Source organism: Eublepharis macularius, chromosome 3 (genome assembly GCF_028583425.1).
Source record: "Eublepharis macularius isolate TG4126 chromosome 3, MPM_Emac_v1.0, whole genome shotgun sequence".
NCBI lineage: Eukaryota > Metazoa > Chordata > Lepidosauria > Squamata > Eublepharidae > Eublepharis > Eublepharis macularius.
The window spans coordinates 174,306,575-174,314,355 of NC_072792.1; the positions used below are offsets into that span (position 1 = coordinate 174,306,575).

The 7,781-nt window shown below is 43.5% G+C and overlaps 1 pseudogene; it reads right to left on the reverse strand.

The window, feature by feature from the left end:
• Positions 1–395: 395 nt before the first annotated feature.
• On the reverse strand, positions 396–516 carry LOC129326840 (5S ribosomal RNA; annotated as a pseudogene).
• Positions 517–7,781: the final 7,265 nt, after the last annotated feature.

A 7,781-nucleotide genomic window follows, 5' to 3' on the forward strand; every position in this document is an offset into this window, starting at 1 on the left:
AAGCAACAAGCCCCCTGTGCTCCACCTTGCTTTGTACAGCAAAGTCTTACTTAGATGCCAATTTAGGACATTCCAGGAGGCCACATGTCTCACCTTTGCATTCATAGGTCTCCTCACTAAGTCTTTGAGCAGAATGTTGTGTTGGGCTTGATTTGCTGGAGGGGTCGTGGTGGTGAGATATGTTGTTGACTTTGGGACTATTTTGCTAGCCACTGCAAGTGGCTGTAAATTATTGCTCTAATGTCAGTTCATCTTAATATTTTAAGATGCCTCAGAAATCTTGTGCTCAGAATATGTATGGATTATAAGCCCCTTTGGGATGTTTTTGTACATACTGGGAGGCAGATACCCCCAGACTGCACAAACTGCTGTCCTCCCAATATGTGCAAAAACATCTCCTACAGCACCCGGTATTCCCAGAAGGGGTCTCCCATCCAAGTGCCAACCAGGCCCAACCCTGCTTAGCTTCCGAGATCAGACGAGATCGGGCGTGTTCAGGGTGGTATGGACATAGGCACAAAAACATCCCAACAAGGTCTGAGCAAAGGGGGCTTGATGCTTCTAGGGGAGAAGCCATGGCTCAGTGGAAGAGCCTTCACTTTGCAAGCAGAAGGTCCCGGGTTCAATCTGTGGCATCTCCATTTAAAAGGGCTAGGGGTGTTTGAGGAATACACTCCTTCCAATATGTGCAGTTACCTCATTGTCTGAACAGGAGACCACATGTATTTTGAATATGTGTATGTGCAAACAGAACCCTAAAAATCCAATGGAAGGGCTGTATGTACCAAAGCAGTATGGCATGCACAAAATATGTGGGCTGTGTCTGTTGACATAATGGTGACCTTGCATAATGGGAGCAGTTCTCTCCCAAAACATTAGGTATATGCAGACATGGTGTCTGAAAAGGACCATAGTTTTTGAAAGAAGGAATCGGTGTTCTCTTTAAACCTTATCATTTGCTGTGTTCCTCTGCAACCAGGCCAGTTCAACCTTGCTGGTTTTCTTTTGATCCCTTTGCCCCTTAGGTTTGCATTTGCTCTCGTGTGCTCCAAAACAAGCCTCGGGCCTTTGGTTTATCATCTCATCAATATCCATCATCCACAGGGTGCTTGGACTCACAGATTTTCTTCCCTATCCCTGGACCTTGTAGTATGTGTGTCTTGGGAGGTGGAAAGACGCAGCAGTGTAGGTGAAGAATCATCTTGGGGTGCCTCTTTCTTAAGGGCTTCCTCTAAAACAATTTAGTTCTAAAGCACTGAACTGGGTGCGTGGGAGGCTGCCATGCCTTCAGTTGTTCTGTGGTATTTGTTTATTTTAAGCGTTTTGTATCTTGCGCCTTAGGCAGAAAGCTGGTTTCCTAGGTGGCAGACAACATGGTCAAACAACTGAAGTGCTACAAGATACAACTGCAGTATAAAACCATCAATCGTGCAATGGAGAAAATGTATAGAACAGCAGGAGAAAGAGAGGATCTTATCAAATGATGTACTTCGTATAAAAAGATCACAAATGGCAAATGATCAAAATATTGCAGAACCAGCAATTCAAGCAGCAGAATTTATAGCCGGAATCAAACCATAAATAAGCACTAATTGAGACACACACATACACCCTCCCACAATCCTACTTATTTTGAAAGACTAGGGAATGCATTGAGCTTTACATAGTACTAGGAGTCAGTCTGGTGTAGTGGTTAAGAGTGGCAGGACTCTATTGTTATTATAGGAACACATTAGCAGCAGCACCTGATAAGCTTTCAGTGGGAGGGCACTCCAAAGTTGGGAATGCCATTGTTGAAAACTGTTGGGTCTGAATTTGCTGAGACTAAGAGGGAAAGAGTCCTCGAGGGTCATAGCGTATAGCTCAATGAAAATGTCAACCTAGTGTCATGCAAAAATGAAAAAGGCATACTCTAAACAGCCGATTTTATAATGCCAATCTGTATAAATCTGTGGTGCAGCCTCATTTGGATTACTGGGTACAGTTCTGGTCACTATATCTAAAAAGATCAAGATGGGTAGCTGTGTTCGTCTGTTTGTAGCAGTAGAAAAGAGCTAAAGTCCAGTAGCACCCAAAAGACTAACAAAATTTGGGGCAAAGTATGAGTTTTCATGAGTCACAGCTCACCAGATAATATCTGAAGTGAGCTGTATCTAAAAAGGGCATTGGAAAGCCGGAAAAAGTACAGAAGAGGGCAGCCCAGATGATTAAGCGGATTGGTGCGTGTTTCCTATGAGGAACGGCTGAAGAGTCTGACAACTCTTTTCAGTTTAGAAAAGAGATGACTAAACGGGGAGATGAGAGAGGTTTATAAAGTTACAAGGGGGGAAGCTTGAGAATTGTGGGGGAAATCCTCCCCCTCCCAGCTTGGCTGATCCCAGCCTTGCCTCCCTTACAGCCTCCTGCAGGACACTCAACCCCAGTTTTGGCGTGGTGATGGCAGCTCCTCCACAGCCTACCCACCTCCCTGGTTGCTGCCTCTACAGAGGTGGTGGCGGCATTTCCCACCAGCTCAGCCAACCCCAAGCTTTGCAGCAGCCCCTGTCCTTAAGCTTTGCTGCACTGGTGTCTTCCCACTGCCCACCCAATACTACATCCCCCACCTTAATGGAGATAGCAGTGCTGGTCCCTTCTCCAGCACAGCTGACCCCTTTAAAAGTTCCCAGCCCCCACATTGTTACCTGGAATGGTCTCCTAGCGAGTAAATAGAGTGGGGGGATTAGTAAGCAAGGAAGACAGCTATGTGAGAGGCCGGTAACTACAGGAACTTTCTCAACAATAATTTATGGAGGCCTTTCCCAAGGATACACACACACGAAGCTGGTGTTCTTAATTAAAGGGTAATTTTATTCAAGGGACAAATGCATACACACATACAAGATTGCATGCAAACACAAAAGCAGCCTAGGAAAAGCTGTGGTGAAGGTGGAATAGATTTGAGGGACTGCAAGGTGATAATTACCTATCCAGAGAGCAGGGAAGTCCACGGAGGGAGAGCTTCAAAAGCGAGCATTCTCAGCCAGGAGAGCAAGAGGCTTGGAGCAATCTCAGGGGCGCAGCACTTCGGATCCAATAAGTGTGCACCAAGATAGAGAGGCTTAGGGAAGAGACCCTAAGGGAGCAGCCTGGAAGCATGTACAATTTGAATGGGGCCAGGGCACTACTCTTATAAGGTAAAACGTGCCCTGAGGTGGGTGATCCAACCTAGCAGTTGGAACAAAGGCTCCAACAGTCAGTTCCTGGGAGTAACAAAACATTTGATTACCTTGCTTGGTAGCTGCCGGGGCGTGTGAAAGAGAATGCAAAATTTGTTCTGGCACTGCACAAAAGGGCAGTTTGTTAATGAAGTCTACTAGAGCTGAGTTGATTACTTTAGTTGGGGAATGTAACTTCCCAGGAATGAATTATAAATACTTATGAATGCCATTTGATTTGCTCCTCAATCAAGGACAGGAGATTTCATCATGGGAGGAGGGAAAGGAATGTGTTAAGTGGGGATGACTCTGCGAGACCTTTGTTGCACTGGACTGCTCCCAGAGCTGGAGGGACTGCAAATCCAATCACTGTGAACCTCTCTGCATTCCTATGTGGCATTCCATTCATGCCTGGGTCTCCCGGGTGGGACTCAGCAACTGTTAGCTGGAATTCCCCTGGCTGCAATCCAAACTGCCATTTTATATCCAGGGGCCTGGTTACATATAATATCACAAGTAGCCATAATAAATGGCTATTAAAGATGGTGGAGGCCAGGCTGACTGCTTACAACATGGAAGCCCACCCCTCAGGCTATCTGTAGTTGAATTGTCCCAGTTCTCGTATTTAAGCATCCACATCTGGGGACTACTTAGCTGTTAGATATATGATATATTGGGTAGAGAGAGTGGACAGAGACAACTTTTTCTTCCTCTCCCAAAATACTACAACTCGAGGGCATCCAATAATGTTGATGGGGAGTGGATTCAGAACAGACAAAAGGCAATACTCCTTTAGTCAACGAGTGATCTAAATATGAAATTCACAGAGGCAGTAGTGATGTCCACAGGCACAGACAGCTTTAAAAAGGGATTAGAAAGATTCATGGAAGACAGGTCTATCAGTGGCTACTAGCCTTGGGATTTAAGGGATTCATGGGCAGCAAACCTCCGAATACCTATGCCAGGAGGCAACGTTAAGGGAAGGTCTCAGGGTCAGAACACACGAGACAAACTTCACGAGAAGAGCACTTGATTGGTCCCGCAATCTCTGCTGGGAATGGTAGTCTAACCCCCACCCCCCTCTCCAAGCGAAGTGGAATTTCTTGCAAAGAACAGCCGTTCAGCTGAAGAGATTCTCTTTCAAAAATCCAGTCCGCTGGTTTTGCTTCAGCTCAGAGATGGAGGTGGGGGGAATCCAAGTTGTGATCCCCTGCCGGGAGGGACAAATTTCTCTCTTGCTCAGTTACACACCTCTGTTTTTTTTCCTGTGTCTTGTTACATCATTCCCCCACCCACCCCCATCCCAAGTTCTCTGAGGATTTTTGAAAGAGAGAAAGAGTGTGCGTGTGTGTGGAACTCCTCCATCCCTCCCCAGCTGAGAATCACGTTGAGCAGATAGTTTTTTTAAACTACAGTTCCCAGGGATCATTGCAGGATCCAACACTTGCCCATGAGTATCGTGTGTTTTGACCCTCAGCCTCTAAGCCCTGCTGTTGGCCCTCCAGAGTACTTGGTTGGCCATTCTGTGAGACAGGATGTTGGGTTGGATGGCCCACTGCTCTGATCCATCAACGTTCTTTTTATGTTCTTAAAAAGACCACGTCCCTCACTGTTATTGGTTCTAGAAAAGGATGGAGATGGAGGGCCACAGCTGGTAATCTTTAAAGGTAGGCTTAACAAGCAGCCACCTTGAGTGTAAAACATTGGGAACATGTGCTTGAGAACCCCTTCTTCCTAAAGCTAGTTGGTAAGTGTTACCTTACAGTGTGGCTGATGTCCCACAATCTGAAGGAGAGTTCTCCAGTCTAAGTCCATTGATTTCAGTGGGCTTCGACTGGAGTAACGCATCATAGGATTGCGCTGTCAATCTCCTTGGATCTCTCTGATTTGATTATTTAGAAGTTATACTGAAGTGAATCTGGTCACTCTTCTCAGGAAAGCTTGAAAGTGGAAGGTTCCTTAAGCCGGAGAGAGGCTTCAAACTTTGTTAAGCAGAGTGAATACTTCCCCCCCACCCACACACACTATTTCTTCTTTACCTGTCAATAATGTTTTGCTCCCAGCATTTGACCCTTTCCTCAATACCTGTACTTTCCTTTCCCCCCTCCTAGTAGATTTTAAGGAGGTCAATACCACCTTTAAAAGTTGACAACGGACGGAAGCATCTTATTATTAGAACTCTTGCCTTTCGTACTTCAACAGATCAAGAAATTAAATGCAATCCCTCTCACGCATCCTGTCCCAGAGAAGGTACTCTGAGGGAGAAGGAGAGAGCTGTATGAGCTTTGGCTTTTGAAAGCCGCATGTGGGAAAACGCTTACATAAATACTCTTGTCATCAGAAAATAAACAGATTCAAAGATTAGACAGGGTAGAGTGGCTGTTAAAGATTCCTGGGGGAAGCCTTGGAAAAGAACTATTGTAATATCAGGTCAGCATCACCTGCCTGGTTATATATTTTGATATGATTATGTATAATTAGGCAGGTGGTGTTGACCTGATATTCTAGTCCTTTTTCCAGTAGGGCTGTAAAACACTGGTAGTTTTTTAGAGATGAAGGAGATTCGGAAAAAAAGGATTGTGGCTTGACTCAGTTTTACTTTTGGTAACAACATTCGATTTATATACCGCCCTTCAGGACAACTTAACACCCACTCAGAGCAGTTTACAAAGTGTGTTATTATCTCCACAACAATCACCCTGTGAAGTGAGTGGGACTGAGAGAGCTCCAGAGAGCTGTGACTGACCCAAGATTGGGCAGGTTTTCGTACAGCGTCATAAAATCTGTTGGACTGGGCCCACTTTCAAATCAAAGAAACAGAAATGTATAACTTACAAAGTAACACCTTTTAAAAATCTGTCTCTCACTTGATTTTCCTCAAGCCTTCTAATTTATGTTTTCAACTCAGTTATAGCCCCTCTACATAAATCGTAGATTTTCATCTAAAGCCCATAGGATCCATGGGATTCTCTCTCCTTTGCCACTGGCAAAGAGATTTGTGTGAATAAGCATGATATTCAAGGATCTCAAAAGGTCTTTTCCAGCATAAATTTCCCAAACCTGTCTGGGACACAAGCTCATAAAACCTGTGTTTGCTTTTCCATGCTATCAAATCACATTCTGAGTAGTTAATTGAGGCTCCGTTCATGTTTCTCTCACATCTAAAATGATTTTTAAAAATCCCTCAAATTTGTTGAGTGTCGGGGAGGAGGGGCAGGGGAAGAGTGTATGTCTATTATTAGCTCTATTGTCATTTCTCTTTTAGCTTTGAATGCTGAATTTGATGCCTCTATATTTTCTCCTATTATTTGGTGCTAGTTTTAAGCTGCTTCCACACACGTTGGATAATCCACTTTCAATACTCTTTAGTGAACATTTGAAACTGCTTTTCCAGTGTGGAACAAAAAATCCACTTCCAAAGGATTGCTAAAGTGCATTGAAAGTGCATTATTCAATGTGTGTGGAAATGGCCTAATTGAGATTGCCACTCTGTGTCTGAGAAACTGGTATTTATAAGAGCAAGATTTGGGTCCAGTAGAACCTTAAAGACCAACTAGATTTTCAGGGTATGAGCTTTTAAGAGTCAGAGCTCCCTTCACCAGATTTAAGGAGTGCTGTTTATAAGATTCTCTACCTCACCCTTCTGCCATCTATGACCATCATAATGGCTTACTTTATCTAGCATGTATTTTCCCAACCTTTTTCTGAGGAACTCAGCATGGATTTTCCTTTCCTTGTTTTATACCCACAACAGCTCTGTGAGGTAGGTTAGGCTGTGGGTCATCCAGTGAGCTTCCACGAGGGAGTAGAACTTGTAAACTGTGTTTGCTAGTTCAACCATTACTCCATGTTGGGTTGGATCCTGTGACTCCTCTCTGCTAAGTCCTTTTCCAACAGAGAAAGGCTCCCATCAGCCAAGAAAGACTTCAGAAGAATCCTAGTATCAAAGAAAATGTCTACAAGATGATGTATCATTGGTATATGACTCCTGAAAAACTTGCTAGAATGTATAAGGATGCTTCAAATGTATGTTGGAAATGTGCTAAACAAGAAGGGACATTTTATCATATGTGGTGGACATGCAAGAAATCAGAGTTTCTGGTTGCAGATACGATCATCGATTCAGAAGATTTTGAACTTTAAAATCCAGTTGAAATCAGAGACTTTTTTTGTTGGGAAGAATGGACAGCCAGTTGGAAAAAAGCTTTGGAACTTTGTTTTTATATTTGATTACTGCCGCAAGAGTACTCTACACACAAAAGTGGAAAACTCCAACATTGCCTACAGGAGAGGAATGGTGGATAAAAGTGTTGGAGTTTGCGTCAATGGCAAAACTTACTTCACGTAGGGAAAAGACATTAGTTACATTTTTGACTGAATGGAAACTGTTTATAGACTTTTTACATGAAATGGATAATAAGGACTTGATGACATCTGGATTTATGGATTAAGAACCATGAACAATAGAAAAAAGAGGGCTCTTATGTTTAACTTAAAATAAATGACTCTGAAAATGATCTATATTTGTGGCGGAGAAAATCGAAACTCAATCTGTAGTTTAGTTTAAGGGCTTCTTTTTTTTCTTTT